This window comes from Berghia stephanieae, chromosome 4, assembly GCF_034508935.2.
Source record: "Berghia stephanieae isolate SIO BIC M18660-M18661 chromosome 4, UCSD_Bste_1.3, whole genome shotgun sequence".
Lineage (NCBI taxonomy): Eukaryota > Metazoa > Mollusca > Gastropoda > Nudibranchia > Aeolidiidae > Berghia > Berghia stephanieae.
This window is the reverse complement of record NC_088363.1, coordinates 12,104,673-12,127,172: the sequence shown is the minus strand read 5'-3', so window position 1 is coordinate 12,127,172 and position 22,500 is coordinate 12,104,673. Positions and strand designations below refer to the sequence as shown.

Sequence of the window (22,500 nt, the reverse complement as noted above, 5' to 3'; positions counted from 1 at the left end):
TCACTGATTTTGAGAGAAAAACGGTAACGCCTTTAAGTAAAGCAGTAAAAAAAAAAAAAAACAATGGAAAAAAATTAGTTACCAAAAGGGTTAATGTTTAATGTTGTTTTTGTTCCAAAAATGAATGAAATTCAAAACTAAACCTTCGACAACCATCAACAGGGGCTGTCATAAACCATTTAGATAAAACTCTCCCAGAATCTTCCCCAGGGATTCAAGCATTTTTATTCATCTGTCATAGAATCAATGACTGGGACCCCACGGGGACTGGAAAAGGTTTTAATGGACGATAACACATTTGAATTATTTAAGGTTTGATAACTTTTATTGCCCAAGTCCCACGAATAAACGAATTAATAATTAAACAAAGAAATCGGGGGTTGTGTCCCTTGTCAGTTTGATAAAAAAGGCTTTAGAAAGGGGAGATAAGGCAAATAAATCCTAAAATTTATTTTATATTATTATATAATGTGAAGGATAACAGACGGTAGAGATTGTAATGGAAAATGTCAGTTATTTTTGATTTGGTTAATTCTCAAATCTTGATCAGCAGTTTTATGAAATGTCAAAATAATATGAGCAAAACTAATTATGGATAGTATGCGCTTGGCTAAGAAGCTCACAACATTGCCATCCGGAAGTATAACGTACCAACACACAAAACGATGTGTAACCTTAAACGTTTATAGTCTGGATAATACAGTTTAGTGAGAATTAATCATTAATGCGTATGGCAAAAAAAAAAAACAAAACAAAAAAAAAAACAATAACAAAAGACCCAAGTGACGTCAACTTCATTTTCTCAATAGACAGAGAAGTCGTAACGTCACATCTTCTACTCTTCCGGTTCCAAACTACATGGACGTGTGTATATGTGACCAGTCCTTCGAAGGAAGACGAATAATGAATAAGCGGCAGATTGAATCATAAGGTGACATAACTATTTGAGTAGCAGGATGTATAGACAGATATTCTAAGGATTACGGGACGTAAAGGGAGGATGGATGATCTTTATTGACGATCAGCATAATAATATATTTACACTAGAAAATACGTTACCATCACTCTGAAGCCAGATAATCAATTACACAAGGCATGTGACCCGGTCCTCAGGAGGAATATTTTTACATTTCTAACGAGATTGGAACCAGTTTTTTATTTTGACATCACACCTTTGTTCCTAACTGTGAGTCCGGATAAATGTCTGTGATGTCACTATGGATGGTAAAACTGCCGTACTCTGGAAAAAACCCATAATATTTTAAAATTTGGCCAGAAAACATGTCCTTTAATTATCGATCATTTTAAATGACCCTCATCTCGGCAAAAAATCTCTCAAACCTGGGACTTCGCGAAGTTGTAGAGTTGCAATGGTATAAATCTTTATCTCAATGTTAATCGTTCACTTTAGGCTTATAAAATCCAGACTACTTTATCCTTTTTCAACACTAAGTTAGATTAACTAGATTTATAATAATTGTCACGAAAAATATTTTTTTTTGTGTCGAAATAACAAAATATTTATTTTATGGCAAATAAAAACAAGCTCTTAATTGTCAACAGTTGCGAAGTTACTTCCACCATTTTATGCAAAAGCAGCGATAACGATATTTTTACAAGAAATATTGATTATCATTTCCTTCACTTTGTGCTTATCTATGAAAACTACGGCCCCTACCAATCGAAGCTCGATTAATGCAGTTATAAACACAACAAGTATGAACCATAATAATAATAATAATAATAATAATAATAATAATAATAATAATATAATAATTAATAATAATAATAATAATAATAATAATAATAATAATAATAGATGACATTTATATAGCGCTTTACCCCGTTGTCACAGGCTCTAAGCACTTTACAGTGATATAAAACAAAACATATTACAGTGAGACAAGTGTGAAGGAAACGTGATACGAATTCAATTTAACAACAACAAAATATGAAAATAATATTGCAACATTATGACGTAAAAAGATAAAACTTTAAGCGAGATTTGAACGTTGTCAACGAATCCGAGCATCTCACGCGTGACGGGAGAGAGTTCCAAAAATGGGGGGCCGAAAATTGAAAAGACTGTTCACCTATTTTATGCAATGGCTTTGGTTTGACAAGGATTGATTGGTCATTGCTTGACCTCAAGTTTCTATTGGGGACATATATGTTTAGAAGGTCTTTAATATAGGAGGGACTGTTCGTGCTCAGGGATTTGTAGACAACAGTACAAATCTTATAGGTAACTCTTTTTTCCACAGGAAGCCAATGTAACTCACGGAGAAGAAGAGTTGCTGACGGTTATTTTTTGTTATTGCTTACAATGAGCCTGGCGGCGTTATTTTGAGCAACCTGAAGTTTGATAATTTTGTCTTTAGCTAAATTCGCCCAAAGGGAGTTACAATAGTCCAATTTAGATAAAACCAGGGAATTAATAAAAAGTTCTGTTATATGCTTCGGTATTAAATTACGAATTTTGCTTATTTTTTTCATTTCTATGTACATAGATTGTATGGTGTTATTCACATGGCTTGTCATGGAAAGATCTTTATCAATGATGACGCCAAGGTTTTTTGCTTTATTTGAAAATTTATTTTGCTATTTCCGAGAGTAATAGGTGATTTATTTGCCTGTTTAAGGATACTCGGCCTTCCACACATTAAAATCTCAGTTTTACTATCATTTAATTTTAACTTATTGTGGTACATCCAAGATTTAATCTCATTAAAACAGCTCGTAATTCGTTGTATTAAGAACTGTAAATTACTAAGAGGTGCTGAATCATATATTTGCGTATCATCTGCATAAAAATGATAACTCAGATTGAATCTGGATATCACACTAGAAAGGGGCTGCATATATACAGTAAAAAGGACAGGGCCAAGAACAGAGCCCTGTGGCACTCCAAAATTTAGTAAAACTTGTTCTGACTGAACACCATTCACCACGACAGTCTGCCATCGATCCTGTAAATATGATGTAAACCATTTCAGGGCAATTCCTTTTATGCCGAACGTATTTTCTAGTCTTCTTAACAAAATGTCATGGTCAATGCTGTCAAAGGCAGCTGAAAGATCTAAAAGGCATAATACATTGATATTGTTAGCATCAGCATTACATAACAAGTCATTAAGGATTTTAAGAAGCGCCGTTTCAGTACTGTGTTGATGTTTGTAGGCTGACTGAAAGGGTTGTTCCAAACTGTTGTTCTTAAGATGAGATGTTAATTGTGTAAGAACTACCTTCTCCAAAAGTTTTGACAAAAAAGGTAAATTTGATACAGGACGATAATTGTTTAATATATTGTGGTCCAGTGATGGTTTCTTCAGAAGTGGTTTGACGAGGGCACCTTTAAAGCACGATGGAACTTCGCCAGTCAGTATGGATGTATTCATGATTGATGTAATGGATGGTAATAATGTATCGATGGAGCTGGCCAAAAGCTGTGCTGGTAGGGGATCAAGGTCGCAGGATTTAATGGGGGCTTTTTTATCAACTCGTTTATGAAACTAGGTGAAACTGGTTGGAACTTGTCTAAAGGGGTACCACAGAATGTATTTGTATCTATAAATGGTTCATGCCGATCTAGTCTGGTCAGGTCAATACCCTAATGATGATTTTGTAGATATAAGTCAATAACTATAAATATTTGTTGAAAAAGTAGATTGACTTTGAATCGAGGCAAGGGAAAATAGCGAAAGATATCGCCTCGTTTAGCTAATCATCAGTCAAGAAGGGTGTATTGATACCGTCGATCCTTCCTATTCATCAAACGAAAAGAGCCACTTCCGGTATGACACAGTAATAACAAATGGTTAACCCACGGAAATCTCCTCTTCGTTGTCATGTCTATGGGGCGTTGGATGAATCGGCGAATTTGTGCTGGTCTTTGTACATGTCCAAAACAAGAGATTCAAATAATACCACATCCGCTTTCGATTTTGTGTAGTTTTGATTTCTATTTGGAACTCTCGATTTAATTGCCAGAGCGATAAATCAAGTCACGTTACAACACAGTTGTTGCGTCCTTTATGATTTGTCAACACATACAAACACTCGCACTTGAAGTTGCTAGAAACAAAAGACCATTTTTTGAGGAGCGAAGCTTAACAAATATAGCACAAAAGAAGTTAGAATGCACACGACAAGTAGTAGTAGTAGTAGTAGTAGTAGTAGTAGTATAGTAGTAGTAGTAGTAGTAGTAGTAGTAGTAGTAGTAGTAGTAGTAGTAGTAGTAGTAGTAATAGTAGTTAGTAGTAGTAGTAGAAGAGTAGATAGCAGTAGAAGGGAAAGAAGAAGAAGAAGAAGAAGAAGAAGAAGAAGAAGAAGAAGAAGAAGAAGAAGAAGAAGAAGAAGAAGAAGAAGAAGAAGAAGAAGAAGAAGAAGAAGAAGAAGAAGAAGAAGAAGAAGAAGAATAATAAGAAGAAGAAGAAGAAGAAGAAGAAGAAGAAGAAGAAGAAGAAGAAGAAGAAGAAGAAGAAGATAAAAATGTCCCACAATGGAGAAAACAGCATTGTTTTATAATAGTCACCAACCATTTAATAAAACTATTTCCCTGGCCCCAGGAGAGATCTCCAATCTACTATCCCTGTCACCAAACAAAATACACCGACTACTTTGGGGAATTCCCCACACTGTTTTAGGGTATTGACCTGACTGGTGCAACCCTTTAACAACAATATCCAGTTTCTTCTATGTGATAAATTTTCTCATTATTTACAGGGTTCTAATAATCAGACCTTCCAAATCGAAATGAATACAACTAATATAAACTCTGTACCAAAATGGGCGGCGAGGCTCAGCGGTATGGTCTTTACTTCGCACCCGAAGGTACCGAGTTCGATCACCTGCCACTGCGCTGTGTGGCTTGGAGCAAGTCACCACCTCCCTCTATCTCAATTTGCGGCGCTGCACTGCGGCTGACGTCTGGGTTTATTCCAGTCTTTCCTTTGAATAAACCCTAGAGACAAATTTCCCATATGGGATGAATATGGGGAAATGTTATTGATTGATTTATTTTAATATAATAAACTACGATTGAAAACGTACGGAAAAAGAACAAACAAAACCCACCACGAAACAAATCAAATCAAAACAAAAACAAGACAAAACCAAAACAAACAAAACAACAACAACAAAAAACACACTCACACAATACAAAACAATATCAAAAATAAGAGCAAAACAAACTAAAAAAGAAACCTGACAAGAATAAAACAAAACAAAACTAAATAAAACAAAAACAACAAAAAGAATTCTCCGCAAAAGTCTCATCACATTTCTGGACAAACAGTCTAGGCCATCTAATCAGAACACCGTTGTTTTCAAGTGACGGGTCTCATTTTTGGGTTGGAATGAAAGCGAACCGCGCCAGCAAAAATATAAATTGACGATTGCAGTTACAACAGGATTCAATAGTCTGATGTCGCGTCCGCCCAGCAACTAACATATTTGTTCTAAACAAAGAAAATCAGTACTATTTAGTCTTCATGCTGGCTAGAACTTTTTCACATGTCATGTGATCAGAATGTATAAAAGTCAAAACAAGATCAGATTTTATAATGATTTCTCCTCTGGATCCAGTTTTATGGTTGTCGGAGAAGTATTTCATAAAGACGCCGGTGGAGATAGATAATGGCGTCCGATGTTGTTCCGATAGTTTAGAACCAGTTACTGTGCGTCATTACGAAGGAAGTGGCGCCACGACTGTTAAACCCTATTATATACCAGGATGAAATCAAGGCGACCATTCGACAAGACAGAAGACAAGAAGACACCGAGAACAAATTAACAATTAAGGATTTTTGATTTTGGCCGCCGGATGACTCCTGGGATTATACGGCCTGTTGCTTTCAATCTGACTGTCAGGGGGTTCCTTGTTTTTGTCTCTGGAGATGTTACTATAGTTACCAAACTACGTCATCATTATCGTCATCATCACTGCGATCATCTAAATTATCATCGTCATCATCATCATCATCATCATCATCATCATCATCATCATCATCACCATCATCATCATCATCATCCTCATCATCATTAGTTTTGCCAGAGTTATATTTGTGCGGTTATGTGGTCTAGTGGTACGACAATCGCCTTAGGTTCGGAAGGTCCTGGGTTCGAATCCTGCTCTTAGCGGCGCATAATTAAGTTCTTGTAAAAGACTATTTACTCACATTCTCTCACCGTACTCAAGTGTAAAATGAGCACATGTATAAATGTTAAGATTAACCGCGTTGTCTCAGTCTGAAAAAAAGATGTAAAATCGCCAAACAGGCGTCGTGTCTCGTCCTACATGTTAAGTGTTGCTGTTGGCTTGGGAGCCCTTATAAAGCGCTTTTAGCACGTTTAGTGGATATTTCACTGTATAGACGCTTATTAAAAATTACTTATTAACGCTGAAATGTAGAATTTCTGAGCAACATAAATTAATATGGAGTTAATGCCGGATTCTATGTCATTAAACGAACAGTCGCAATCGCTTCTTACCACTCGGATAAGACGTTGGTCTGTCGCCACGTACTTTCTGCCAAATCTAACAGACCCAGCTACCCAGAATTAAAAACCTCTATTTCACCTAGAATAGGTCTCGGTCCTTTTTCGTGTGAGGCGAGTTCTTTACCAGCTAAACTATCGGAGACTCAAATTGCGAAAAGACAAAAATATAATTATATAATTGAATATTTACAAATAAAAACTGCATTTTAAATATCGCATCTTTTTTCTCAATTCCAGTTAAAAGTATAAAATTAGTTATTTCAGTTTTCATTTCTCGAAATTTTATCCGCCGAATTTTAACCGCTTTTCCAAACGAATGCACGCACATGAAACAATTTTAATGTCAAGTTTTGATAGTTGATATCGAGAATGAATCGATATGAAAAGGAAAGGTAATTATTATTCGGGTAATCGCCTCTCTCTCTCTCTCTCTCTCTCTCTCTCTCTCTCTCTCCCCTCTCTCTCTCTCTATCTATCTCTCTCTCTTTATCTCTCTCTCTCTTTCTCTCTCTCTCTCTCTCTCTCTCTCTCTCTCTCTTCCTCTCCCACTTTCTCTCTTTAAAAGAATGACATAAAAACTTAAATGTTATTGCACATATGCAAATGATATCGATAATCATTTGGGGAAACATTAAATGATTGTTTATGAATAAGAATGAAACCGCCTAATTGGGAAACCATTTACACCACGGGGGTCCCAGTTATTAGCTAGCCAATTGCTAAATGTATAGGACAAAATCATATTTAAACAAAAACAGTTTTAATAGAGAAAGAATACAAATATACTCCAAGTGGAAGGAAACATTTCAACGGTCCTTGGACAGTCGTCCGGATTTAAATGATAATGATGATGATGATGATAATAATAATAATAATAATAATAATAATAATAATAATAATAATAATAATAATAATAATCAATACTACTACTACTACATACTACTACTACTACTACTACTACTACTACTATACTACTACTACTACTACTACTACTACTACTACTACTACTACTTCTACTACTACTACTACTACTACTACTACTACTACTACTACTACTACTACTACTACTACTATAACAACAACAACAACTACTACTAATACTACTACTACTACTACTACTAATACTACTACTACTACTACTACTACTACTACTACTACTACTACTACTACTAATATATAATAATAATAATAATATATGGTTTTTATATTGCGCCTTACTCCGTATATCAACAAGCTGAAATTGTAGTTAATGCTAAACTAAGCAAACTGAACGGTTTTACCATCAATGGTATGCGTTTGAGGATAATGTTCACTAAGTGAACACTCCTGATCAATCTTCAATCGTACAGACAACTGTGTAACTTTTCACCCTCTCCCTACCAAAACCGTCACATTTTACGATACGATGAGCATGTTCTGAATCAGATTTGATTTGTACATCACAAAATGTTATGAAAAATCTTTGTCTTATAAAGCTGGTTATGCTACACAAAAATATGTATATCTATCTAGTATGTATGTATTTCTAATGAATTTGAGTGTAAAAAGGCAAGTTTTGTGTTGGGTAGGAGTACCATTTCCGGAAATATCGTGAATATTGTCGGTAAGGAAGAAGTTAACGTTTATCGTCTGTTTGAGCGAATCTAGTGTGAGAACTAATCACATCACAAGTGGTCCAAAAACAATAACAAATAGCAAAGTTCCTTTATTCTATACTGATTGTCCGAGCAGGTTTAAGAGTGTCTCATGTCACAAATCCGGCTTTTTGATTGGTCAAAATCTAGTGGTTAATTAGCTAACTTCATTTTGTGCTGGCAATCTTTTTTCCCAAATGCGAAGTCCCAGGTTTAAGATTTGTTTTTTTGACGAGCTTTCTGTGGTGCCTTAAAGTTTTAATTACTTTGTTATTGGCTGAAGGAGGGTTTTGATCCTGAAACGCTTCATTTCTGATATTTTATTATTTTTCAAAGTTTTTCTATTCCTTTTTGTTCACTACTTTTCAAATCACTTCAAAGAGCATTTTTGCCTCGTTCTAAGTCGTTTATTCTGATTAAATATTCAACATTCCATTCTCTGTTGACAAAATGGGGGAATCGTGGTCGTTAGATGAAATCAATTGTATCTTTGTTGTCCGTTCTTCATTATTGATCACGCCGATTTGACAACATTTTCCAAACAAAAGACGTTGAAAATTGATAAAGATCAATAGTTACTCAAAGGTCAAACGAATTTATATTCCTTGAAACAAAAACAAAATGTCTTTGTAAATGGGAAGTCAGGACAAACAAAACACTTTAAACTGTGTGTGTTTTTGCTTTTGTGTTTATCGATAGAAGGCCGATGGAGAGAGAGAGAGAGAGAGAGAGAGAGAGAGAGAGAGAGAGAGAGAGAGCAGAGCACAAGAGAGAGAGAGAAAAAAAAGAAAGAAAGAGAGAGAGCGAGAGAGAGAAGAGAGAGAACGAGAGAGAGAGAAGGAAGAGAGAAAGAGAAAGAATAAAGAGAGAGAGAGAAGAGAGAGAGGAGAGAGAGCAGAGAGCATAGAGAGAGAGAAAGAAAAAGAAAGAAAGAGAGAGAGCGAGAGAGCGAAGAGAGAGAACGAGAGAGAGAGAAGGAGAGAGAGAGAAAGAGAAGAGAAAGAAATAAAGAGAGAGAGAAGAGAGAGAAGAAGAGAGAGAGAGAAAGAGCAAGAAAGAAAGAGAGAGATAGAGAGAAGAGAGAGATGAGAGAGAGAGAGGAGAGAGAGAGAGAGAGAGAGAGAGAGGGGGGGGGGGGGGGGGGGAGGAAGAGAGATTATCAGACCTGGAAATAAGTAAACGAATTGTACGCTATGCAATTCAACCTACGGATTGAACCCAGAGCTACTCACAAATACTTAGTTACTTATCCGTTGGTCTTGCGCTTGTTGCACGTTGCCGCCATATGCCTCAGCTACGACCTTTCCCCTGCCTGCCTCATGTACTCGGAGTTGACAGCGATGTTGCTCTTTGACAGCCTCAAACTGGTCACGAGCGTTAACCTCTGACGTCCACGTCCTCTGAGATCTTTTTCCTTCTACGTAGCCGCGTAGTCCTAGGCTTTCAATGTCCCCTCTTCGCCATACATGGCCAAGACATCCATTTGTCTTTTTCTGATGGTTTTCAAAATCTGTATGGGTTTCCCAATTCTATGCAAAACTTTATTTTTTCTTTTGTTATTCTTTTTGACCATTTGATGTTTACCTATCGTCTGTACAACAACATTTCGAAAGCTTCTATTCAGTTTTGACGTTCCTTGTCTAGAGTCCAGCTTTTCACACGAGTAGAGAAGAGACGAGAGAAAGTTTTGATCACCATTAAGTTTCGTGTTTAATTTAATATCAAAATAATAAAAAAGTTAAATTAAATTCCCTTTATTCATCCCCATGGGGAAATTTGTCTTTATGGTCTATTCCAAGGGAAGACTGGAATAACCCAGGCGTCAGCTACATAGCAGCGCCGTAAAGTGAGCTAGGGCGAGGTGACTTGCTCTAGGCCACACAGTGCCGCGGCGGGTGATCGAACTCGGTACCTTTCGGATACGAAGCAAAGACCGAACCGCTGAGCCACGCTGCCACTAAATTGGTAGCAGAGATGACCATTTTTAGATTGCGGAAGGTGTTTTTAGCGATTGCAATTCTTTGTTTTATTCCTGCAAAATCTCTAGCGTCGTTCATGATGGTTCCACCGAGATATTTAACCTTTTAAACTTGTTTGATGGTTTCCCCTTCGCCGGTAAAGTGATGAAACGAAATATCTTGATTTTTGTTTTGTTTCACAAGACAAACACAAATTATCTGTCGGTCCAGAAACTTGTTTGGGAGGTGAACATCGGTCCCCCCCCCCCCCCCATCCCCAGCAGAGCGATGCGTGGGCGCTACGTCACGAGTATTTGTGACGGATTTGGAGGGGATTAGAGAGTAAAGCCTGGGGAAGCTGCGACATTCACGGTCTATCAGACAACACAATAATTATGTGGATGGCTTACGTAAGCGTTACTGATTGGCTAAGATAATAATCGCCAAGGATAGGACCTAAACTATTTACATTCTGTCTGTCTGTCTGTCTGAGTTTTATTTCCCTGGGTTTTCTATTTCTTTTTCTATCCATCTCTCTCTCTCTCTCTGTCTCTCTCTCTCTCTGTCTCTCTCTCTGTCTCTGTTTCTCTCTCTCTCTCTCTCTCTCTCTCTCTCTCTCTCTCTACTTTTTTTCTCTTTCTATATTCATCCAAAAAGGAAATTTTTGTTGTGTTTTTGTTATGTAAAAGAATAAAAACACAACTAACGCAAAAACAAAAAAAAAAAACCAAACAAACAAAACAAAACAACAATAAAACAAAAACCAACACAAAATTAAAAAAAAAAATAACAAACTAAAACTAGGACCCAATGACTAGCGACTGGCAAGTTTCCGCCATTTTTTTGATTTAGCGACACCATTTGGCCAATTAAAAGTATCTGGCTACTAAAACGTAAAAGGCCTGACACAGTGAATCAATCAACCAACGGTTACAGTTAATTGTCGCTTCACCGACTTGTCTTCGATTTGATTCATAATTGATATAGATCGATTGGCTTTTATTTTTTGTCTTTAACCCTTTCACGGCGAGAATAAATTCCTTTACTCATTACACTCTCCATTTATTTACTACACAGTATCATAGATTTAGTTCTCAAAGCGTTTTTACGAAGAGAATGTGTCCTTTGAAATTTTTTAGCTTTCTTGAGCTTTTATATAGTGCAATACCCACCAAAGGGCTTTACAAAGAGTACCTGATCAACAGCAACACGTAACTTAAAGAATGAGACATGACGCCTGTCAAGAGATATTGCAATTTTTTCCAACAAAGACAACGCTGTTAACGACCACGTATTCATTTCACACTTGAGTACGGTGAGAAAATTTGAGTAAAGAGTCTTTTCCAAGAACTCAACTATGCACCGAGCGAGGGTCGAACCCAGGACCTTCCGATCTGAAAGCGAGTGTAATGCCACAAGATTAGGTAGACCGCCGAGACCACATAACCTTAATTCCAAACTTTCCTATTTCAAAAACGTATTTTGGATGACAAGGAATGAATGTCACGAATGTCAGGATTCTCCAACGGTTGGTAAGGAGAGGGTTAGGGGTCTTATTATTCGTGTCAGTTGGTAGAGCACCCGCTTCACACACAAAGGAATCAAGATCGATCCCGTGGGCTGTCAAGATTTTTTCCGAAAACAATAACATCCCCGTCGGTTCAAAACTGTTATATGTTGGGATAGACCAGATGTCAAAAAGGAGACCTACCTAGTACTATGAAAAACTGGTAGAAATACGAATTTTTGGCTCCAACTACAGGACTGTATTCACCTCTTTGACTTGATAAATCTTGCTGAAAAACAAAATTTAGTTCCTCAGAACCTATATTCAGGTCTTTGGAGCATTTTGGATCATGCTGAGAGCAAATTATTTATTTATAAAGCTATTTAATGTGAATTTTTATTTTTTTTCCCCTTGGAAACTACAAATTTTATGACATTTCAAGCTGGCATTTCTACAAAAAGTGATTCCATATCCACAATGACTAGACTAGTAAGGCTGTGATTAAGACACTATGTCTACAGTCATCAACATACACTGTAAAATTAAACCATATTTCTTGTTTCTCACTAAAACTTCGATTTAAAACGTCTAAGTCACTACGACTTATTACCATTTTGAGACGATGGGCCACTGATTAATGTGATTCGAGTTGTGTCAAACCTGACATGTAAAGGATTGGGTGAATTAATGATATAAAATCGGTAAGGGAATGATGGTATTATGCAACGCCACTCAATTCTTTGGTGTACTCAAATCTCTAGCGTTGGTGTTTGGGTTTTCTGTAATGAAGTGTTAGGACGTGACCCTTGAACTCTCTAGACTGCTATGTAGCACTCAATTCTTTGCTGTACTCACATCTCTAGAGTTGTGGTTGAGTCTTCTGTGTCGAAGAATTAGGACGTAACTCTTGAACTTTCTGGACTGCCATGTACCACTCAATTCCCTGGCGTACTCAAAATTTCTAGTGACAATAGATGGGTCTTCAGCAATGAAGTGTTGGGACGTGACCATTGAACTCTCTAGACTGCCATGCACCACTCAATTCCCGGGTGTATCAAAATCGGTAGCGTTGATGGTTGAGTCTTCTGTGTCGAAATGTTGGGACGTGGCTCTTGAACTTTCTGGACTGCAATGTACTACTCAATTCACTGGTGTACTCAAAATCGGTAACGTTAATGGTTGGGTCTTCTGTATCGAAATATTGAGACGTGACTCTTGAACTCTCTAGACTGCCAGGTACCACTCAATTCACTGGTGTACTCAAAATCGGTAACGTTAATGGTTGAGTCTTCTGTATCGAAATATTGGGACGTGACTTTTGAACTCTCTAGACTGCCAGGTACCACTCAATTCACTGGTGTACTCAAAATCGGTAACGTTAATGGTTGGGTCTTCTGTATCGAAATATTGAGACGTGACTCTTGAACTCTCTAGACTGCCAGGTACCACTCAATTCACTGGTGTATCAAAATCGGTAACGTTAATGGTTGGGTCTTCTGTATCGAAATGTTGGGACGTGACTCTTGAACTCTCTAGACTGCCAGGTACCACTCAATTCACTGGTGTACTCAAAATCTCTAGTGTTGATGGTTGAGTCTTCTGTATCGAAATGTTGGGACGTGACTCTTGAACTCTCTAGACTGCCAGGTACCACTCAATTCACTGGTGTATCAAAATCTCTAGCGTTGATGGTTGGGTCTTCTGTATCGAAATGTTGGGACGTGACTCTTGAACTCTCTAGACTGCCAGGTACCACTCAATTCACTGGTGTATCAAAATCTCTAGTGTTGATGGTTGGGTCTTCTGTATCGAAATGTTGGGACGTGACTCTTGAACTCTCTAGACTGCCAGGTACCACTCAATTCACTGGTGTATCAAAATCTCTAGTGTTGATGGTTGAGTCTTCTGTATCGAAATGTTGGGACGTGACTCTTGAACTCTCTAGACTGCCAGGTACCACTCAATTCACTGGTGTATCAAAATCGGTAGCGTTAATGGTTGAGTCTTCTGTATCGAAATATTGAGACGTGACTCTTGAACTCTCTAGACTGCCAGGTACCACTCAATTCACTGGTGTATCAAAATCTCTAGTGTTGGTGGTTGAGTCTTCTGTATCGAAATATTGAGACGTGACTCTTGAACTCTCTAGACTGCAATGTACTACTCAATTCACTGGTGTATCAAAATCTCTAGTGTTGATGGTTGAGTCTTCTGTATCGAAATATTGGGACGTGACTCTTGAACTCTCTAGACTGCCAGGTACCACTCAATTCACTGGTGTATCAAAATCTCTAGCGTTGATGGTTGGGTCTTCTGTATCGAAATATTGAGACGTGACTCTTGAACTCTCTAGACTGCCAGGTACCACTCAATTCACTGGTGTATCAAAATCTCTAGTGTTGATGGTTGAGTCTTCTGTATCGAAATGTTGGGACGTGACTCTTGAACTCTCTAGACTGCCAGGTACCACTCAATTCACTGGTGTATCAAAATCGGTAACGTTAATGGTTGGGTCTTCTGTATCGAAATATTGAGACGTGACTCTTGAACTCTCTAGACTGCCAGGTACCACTCAATTCACTGGTGTATCAAAATCTCTAGTGTTGATGGTTGAGTCTTCTGTATCGAAATGTTGGGACGTGACTCTTGAACTCTCTAGACTGCCAGGTACCACTCAATTCACTGGTGTACTCAAAATCTCTAGTGTTGGTGGTTGAGTCTTCTGTATCGAAATGTTGGGACGTGACTCTTGAACTCTCTAGACTGCCAGGTACCACTCAATTCACTGGTGTACTCAAAATCTCTAGTGTTGGTGGTTGAGTCTTCTGTATCGAAATGTTGGGACGTGACTCTTGAACTCTCTAGACTGCCAGGTACCACTCAATTCACTGGTGTATCAAAATCTCTAGCGTTGATGGCTGAGTCTTCTGTATCGAAATATTGAGACGTGACTCTTGAACTCTCTAGACTGCCAGGTACCACTCAATTCACTGGTGTATCAAAATCTCTAGCGTTGGTGGTTGAGTCTTCTGTATCGAAATGTTGGGACGTGACTCTTGAACTCTCTAGACTGCCAGGCACCACTCAATTCACTGGTGTATCAAAATCTCTAGTGTTGATGGTTGAGTCTCTGTATCGAAATATTGAGACGTGACTCTTGAACTCTCTAGACTGCCAGGTACCACTCAATTCACTGGTGTATCAAAATCTCTAGCGTTGATGGTTGGGTCTTCTGTATCGAAATTTTGGGACGTGACTCTTGAACTCTCTAGACTGCCAGGTACCACTCAATTCACTGGTGTATCAAAATCTCTAGTGTTGGTGGTTGAGTCTTCTGTATCGAAATGTTGGGACGTGACTCTTGAACTCTCTAGACTGCCAGGTATCACTCAATTCACTGGTGTATCAAAATCTCTAGTGTTGATGGTGAGTCTTCTGTATCGAAATGTTGGGACGTGACTCTTGAACTCTCTAGACTGCCAGGTACCACTCAATTCACTGGTGTACTCAAAATCTCTAGTGTTGGTGGTTGAGTCTTCTGTATCGAAATGTTGGGACGTGACTCTTGAACTCTCTAGACTGCCAGGTACCACTCAATTCACTGGTGTATCAAAATCTCTAGCGTTGATGGTTGGTCTTCTGTATCGAAATGTTGGGACGTGACTCTTGAACTCTCTAGACTGCCAGGTACCACTCAATTCACTGGTGTATCAAAATCTCTAGCGTTGATGGTTGGGTCTTCTGTATCGAAATATTGAGACGTGACTCTTGAACTCTCTAGACTGCCAGGTACCACTCAATTCACTGGTGTATCAAAATCTCTAGTGTTGATGGTTGAGTCTTCTGTATCGAAATGTTGGGACGTGACTCTTGAACTCTCTAGACTGCCAGGTACCACTCAATTCACTGGTGTATCAAAATCGTACGTTAATGGTTGGGTCTTCTGTATCGAAATATTGAGACGTGACTCTTGAACTCTCTAGACTGCCAGGTACCACTCAATTCACTGGTGTATCAAAATCTCTAGTGTTGATGGTTGAGTCTTCTGTATCGAAATGTTGGGACGTGACTCTTGAACTCTCTAGACTGCCAGTACCACTCAATTCACTGGTGTACTCAAAATCTCTAGTGTTGGTGGTTTAGTCTTCTGTATCGAAATGTTGGGACGTGACTCTTGAACTCTCTAGACTGCAGTACCACTCAATTCACTGGTGTATCAAAATCTCTAGTGTTGTGGTTGAGTCTTCTGTATCGAAATGTTGGGACGTGACTCTTGAACTCTCTAGACTGCCAGGTACCACTCAATTCACTGGTGTATCAAAATCTCTAGCGTTGATGGTTGAGTCTTCTGTATCGAAATTTGAGACGTGACTCTTGAACTCTCTAGACTGCCAGGTACCACTCAATTCACTGGTGTATCAAAATCTCTAGCGTTGGTGGTTGAGTCTTCTGTATCGAAATGTTGGGACGTGACTCTTGAACTCTCTAGACTGCCAGGACCACTCAATTCACTGGTGTACTCAAAATCTCTAGTGTTGATGGTTGAGTCTTCTGTATCGAAATATTGGGACGTGACTCTTGAACTCTCTAGACTGCCAGGTACCACTCAATTCACTGGTGTATCAAAATCTCTAGTGTTGATGGTTGAGTCTTCTGTATCGAAATGTTGAGACGTGACTCTTGAACTCTCTAGACTGCCAGGTACCACTCAATTCACTGGTGTATCAAAATCTCTAGTGTTGGTGGTTGAGTCTTCTGTATCGAAATATTGAGACGTGACTCTTGAACTCTCTAGACTGCAGGTACCACTCAATTCACTGGTGTATCAAAATCTCTAGTGTTGGTGGTTGAGTCTTCTGTATCGAAATGTTGGGACGTGACTCTTGAACTCTCTAGACTGCCAGGTACCACTCAATTCACTGGTGTACTCAAAATCTCTAGTGTTGGTGGTTGAGTCTTCTGTATCGAAATGTTGGGACGTGACTCTTGAACTCTCTAGACTGCCAGGTACCACTCAATTCACTGGTGTACTCAAAATCTCTAGTGTTGATGGTTGAGTCTTCTGTATCGAAATGTTGGGACGTGACTCTTGAACTCTCTAGACTGCCAGGAACCACTCAATTCACTGGTGTACTCAAAATCTCTAGTGTTGGTGGTTGAGTCTTCTGTATCGAAATATTGGGACGTGACTCTTGAACTCTCTAGACTGCCAGGTACCACTCAATTCACTGGTGTATCAAAATCGGTAGCGTTGATGGTTGAGTCTTCTGTATCGAAATGTTGGGACGTGACTCTTGAACTCTCTAGACTGCCAGGTCCCACTCAATTCACTGGTGTACTCAAAATCTCTAGTGTTGGTGGTTGAGTCTTCTGTATCGAAATGTTGGGACGTGACTCTTGAACTCTCTAGACTGCCAGGTACCACTCAATTCACTGGTGTATCAAAATCTCTAGTGTTGATGGTTGGGTCTTCTGTATCGAAATGTTGGGACGTGACTCTTGAACTCTCTAGACTGCCAGGTACCACTCAATTCACTGGTGTACTCAAAATCTCTAGTGTTGGTGGTTGAGTCTTCTGTATCGAAATATTGGGACGTGACTCTTGAACTCTCTAGACTGCCAGGTACCACTCAATTCACTGGTGTACTCAAAATCTCTAGTGTTGGTGGTTGAGTCTTCTGTATCGAAATGTTGGGACGTGACTCTTGAACTCTCTAGACTGCCAGGTACCACTCAATTCACTGGTGTACTCAAAATCTCTAGTGTTGGTGGTTGAGTCTTCTGTATCGAAATATTGAGACGTGACTCTTGAACTCTCTAGACTGCCAGGTACCACTCAATTCACTGGTGTATCAAAATCTCTAGTGTTGGTGGTTGAGTCTTCTGTATCGAAATGTTGGGACGTGACTCTTGAACTCTCTAGACTGCCAGGTACCACTCAATTCACTAGTGTATCAAAATCTCTAGTGTTGATGGTTGAGTCTTCTGTATCGAAATGTTGGGACGTGACTCTTGAACTCTCTAGACTGCCAGGTACCACTCAATTCACTGGTGTATCAAAATCTCTAGCGTTGATGGTTGGGTCTTCTGTATCGAAATGTTGGGACGTGACTCTTGAACTCTCTAGACTGCCAGGTACCACTCAATTCATGGTGTATCAAAATCTCTAGTGTTGATGGTTGAGTCTTCTGTATCGAAATGTTGGGACGTGACCTTGAACTCTCTAGACTGCCAGGTACCACTCAATTCACTGGTGTATCTCAAAATCTCTAGTGTTGGTGGTTGAGTCTTCTGTATCGAAATGTTGGGACGTGACTCTTGAACTCTCTAGACTGCCAGGTACCACTCAATTCACTGGTGTACTCAAAATCTCTAGTGTTGGTGGTTGAGTCTTCTGTATCGAAATGTTGGGACGTGACTCTTGAACTCTCTAGACTGCCAGGTACCACTCAATTCACTGGTGTACTCAAAATCTCTAGTGTTGGTGGTTGAGTCTTCTGTATCGAAATGTTGGGACGTGACTCTTGAACCTCTAGACTGCAATGCAGCACTCATTTCCCTGTTGTATTCAAAATGTCTTAAGTCTTAAGTCACGTGACTCTTTGGGCAGCCGTGTGTTAAAATAAAGCGGGTTTTAATAAATATATTTAAAATTGGTTATATAGCCTAAGTCTCTTTTGGAATATGCATTTATCCTTTTTTCTTTCTCAATAATTTCAATGATATTTTATAGAAAAAGTAATTACTAAAGTAGAAAAATAGAACAGATTATGAATGAAGATGACGTCACCAAGATTTTTAGCAATTGTTTTTGACCGCCATTTAGGCAATTAGCGCTCATTGAATTATTTCGATCATACTATAGAGTGATTCAAAATATCTGTTGTCGTTTGTATATTAAATTGTATGAAAAATGAGAGAGATAAAAACAGACGGATTTCTGTAGATTATTCAACAGACTTTGGAATTTGAATTCAAACCATAATCATATGGGGCAGGGTGTCTCAGCGGTACGGTCTTTGCTTCGTATCCGAAAGGTACCGAGTTCGATCACCCGACGCGGCACTGCTGTGTGGCCTTAAGCAAGTCACCTCGCCCTAGCTCAATTTGCGGCGCTGCACCGCGGCTAACGCATAATATGTTTTTTAGTAAAACCGGATGATTGCCCAGAAAAAAAAAAACAACTTATTAAATAACAGTGGTAATAGTTATTCTATTAAGCTATAGTCAAATACAGTGTACTCCCACAACCAAAGGGGTATGTGTAAACTGTATGATATGACAATTCCACTGTCACACGGAAGGTCCCGGGTTCGAGCCCCGCTTCATGCACTTTCGTTTTTTTTTTCCTTTAGCAAGAATATTTACTCCTAATTTTCTCACTTTGGACAACATGGGTGATTCCTGTTAACATCAGAATCTTGTTTGACGGATTATCTATATTCCTTCGTGGAATGTCTTGGCGACGATATCTATTGATGCCGTGACGGAAGGGCGTAATGTAATTTTTTTTTAAAAGCAATAACAATGATTTTTTAAAAAGACATTTCATTTGGTGTCAATTTGACATTTTGAATTATAAGTAGGAAAATGGAGCTAATCCGACTATGAATATCAAATATCCAGATGTGTAAGGGGGGGGGGGGGGGATGGGGGCGAGGGGAAGAGAGAATTGGGTTTGGAGCCACATGTACCTATATGCAGGTCTGACATCCGAACCCACTTATAGATCAAGTTTAACTTAGTAATAATAGCCAATATTTTGCGTCATATTTTGAGATTTACATTACAACAATGAGCCCATAAAAGGAATTGGTTTATCAGATCTGCAAATTGGTGCACGTTGATTTCAATCAATGCCCATCTTAATTGTATGCTTGACTGGTTTATAGACACGTGACGTGATGCATTGTGAGTCATTGTGTATGCATTGATTGTCATTAATTTATTCATTAAATTAATTCTGTATTAAGACATTTGTTGTTGTTGTTGTTAGCATTGATTGCGTTCAATGTTGTTGATTTTGAAGAGCCCTTTGATTTTAGAACAGTCAATCCTGCGTACAGTGCATGACGTGTCATTCTTCAGTTTAAAAGCCTGGCGATATCTTTTTTCTTGTTTTGTTTTTGTTTTGTTTTGTTTTTTGTTGTACTTTTCTTTTTTGGCATTTTATTGGTGGTAATAATCACACGCTACCGTCAGGTTATGAAATGTACCAACACACAAAATTGTGTGTAACCTTAACGTTGATAGCCTGATTGGTGTTTTTTTGTTTGTTTAGCGAGAGCTTTAACCCAATTGGCGGCCTAATTTAATCAGAAAAAAATAAGACATAATATTTTTTGGGTTTATCCACTTTATGGACGACATATTGGGTCTAATCTGGAGCATTTATATAACACAATATCCACTAAATGCGCAAAACGCTTTACAGGGAGTTCTAAGCCAACAGCATGCAACGCTTAACATGCAGAACAAATCATGGCGCTTGTGAGGCGATGTTACATCTTATTCCGACAGAGACAAAATAAATGTTAGCGGACAGGTACTCATTTCACACCTGAGTACGATGAGGGAATGTAAGTAAAGATGAATCAACTATTCGCCGCTCTCAGAGCGGGACTTGAGCCCTGGATTTCCGATCCAAAGGCGAGTGCCATATCATAAGACGACATAGCCCCACAGAAAGACTTGAAGATTTGTATTGTTCAACATCAACGAATCGTGCTCAAAGCGCTTTACAGGGGCTCCCTAACCAACAGCCCATTCAACATGTAGGAAACATGACGCCTGTTGGGCGATATTACACTTCTATCCAATAAAATACAAAAACTTTACGACAGCTTCTTACATCTTGAATATATATTCAATTTTCAAGTTCCATAACCCTCCAACACAAAATCCGTTTTGAGACACTGGGTCACATGATTTAGAAATAACGAGCTTTTATGAAGCGCAATATCCACTAAACGTGCTCAAAGCGCTTTACAAGGGGTCCCTAGCCAATAGCAACATGTAACATGTAGTTGTGGCATGACGCCTGTTAGGCGATATTACATATTTTTCGGACAGAGACAACGCTGTTAACGGCCAGGTACTCGTTTTAACACCTGCATACGATGAGATAATGTGAGTAAAGAGTCTTTTCCAAGGTATCAACTATGCACCAATAGAGGTTCGAATCCAGGACGTTCCGATCCAAAAGCGAGTGTCATACCACAAGACCACATAGCCACACACATAATAAAATAATAATATATGAAATGGCTGGAATCGACGTGTACATATTTACAGGTCTGATGACCCAAACGTTGTGGGCCCATTGTTGTCATGAAAATACGTTCATACTCACCTAGACTATTCCCCATTACAACAATGCTAAATCAAGCTCATAATAGCGGTCAACAGTGGTGACGTCACTTCCTGACGCATAGCAACTTAGTAACTGACGCCCTTATGAAATACTTCTATGGCAAGCATAAAAGTGTATTCAGAGGAGAAAAAACTTATAAATCTGATCATGTTTTGACTTTTATACATTCTGATCACATGAAATGTGAAAAGGTTCTGACCAGCATGAAGAATAAAAAGTACCGATTTTTATATATTTAGAACCAAGCTGCATTCGTTGCTGAGAGGACGTGACATCAGACTATTGAATCCTTTTGCCGTTGGTTATCCGACCTACAAACACATCTAAACAAAACCTGTAACAGATTACGATGTCTGTGTGATTAAAATATAATGATGAAAGGGTTAAATGGATAGATTAGTATGAAATATAAAGAAGTAAGAGTGGCGAGAAGATATAATACGGTTTTGGACCGACATTAGGAATTAATTATGCTGACCTGAAAACCGAGAGACAGTCAACGAGGTCAATAAGTTACCTATTTCGGTCAAAAATCGTATAATTACTCCTGATTCGCATTTGTAATAAAATCTATGAATAAGGAAATGGTAATATTGCATGGCCGACCCGAGTACCATAGTTACGTCATGTAATATTGAAAGGAATATGGCAATATGATCTATTTAACTTGTCTGCTTACCACATCGTTAATCGGTCACATATCAATATTTATAGGTATAAAGAACATATTGTGGTTAATAGAAGCAGCAGAAGAATATTATATTCTTACAATCTTTCTTTTTGGAATTCCGGACGTGTCCCTGATCGCTCGTCTAAAAAATGTTTCAGTAATGTCTATTTTTGAAAATCATCAGCTTTTATATAGAGCAATATCTACAAAACGTGCTCAAAGCGCTTTACAAAGGGTCCTTAGCCAACAGCAATACTTAACATGTAGAACGAGACATGACGCCTGTTAGGCGATATTGCATTTTTTGGGGGAAAGGGACAACGCTGTTAACCCTCTCCTTACCAACCATAGGAAAATCGTCACATTCGTTACGATACAACCAACAATTATAACCATTCTGATTTCTTTTGTACAACATAATATTTCAAGAAAAATTTAATTCTATATTCTTCTGGCACTTTCCTACTCACTTGATTTCTTGTTGTTATGTAGTCTTCTTTGTTGTAACGAATTAATATCTGGGTCACCTTCACACCCCAGTCAGTGTTCTGTGGTTTGTTGGTCAATCGTTCCATCACGCTTACCCATCGTTGTTTATGCAAGAGGAACGTTTTTAGAAATAATTTGATCCAATGTCCGACTAACCTCCCTTGCTTCAATCCGGGTTATGTCTGAATGAACAAGAATCAAATCGAGTTTAAAAACAAAATGGTGGTCACGAGACAGTTGGGTTTGAAAGAGCTCAACACTTTCCCTGTATTGATATTTTGTTCTTTGTTTTTACCCTCTCCAACCAGCCATTTTCAAGATTTTCCCCAAAACTTCACACCCAACTAACACAAGATTTTTTATACACT

General features: G+C 38.5%; 1 protein-coding gene across 2 annotated transcripts in view; it reads left to right on the top strand.

Annotated features, from left to right (window-relative positions):
• The window catches only part of LOC144970031 (glycine receptor subunit alpha-2-like), a 190,755-nt gene that overhangs the window by 72,710 nt on the left and 95,545 nt on the right, over positions 1-22,500 (top strand). The gene's annotated exons all lie outside the window — the stretch shown is intronic.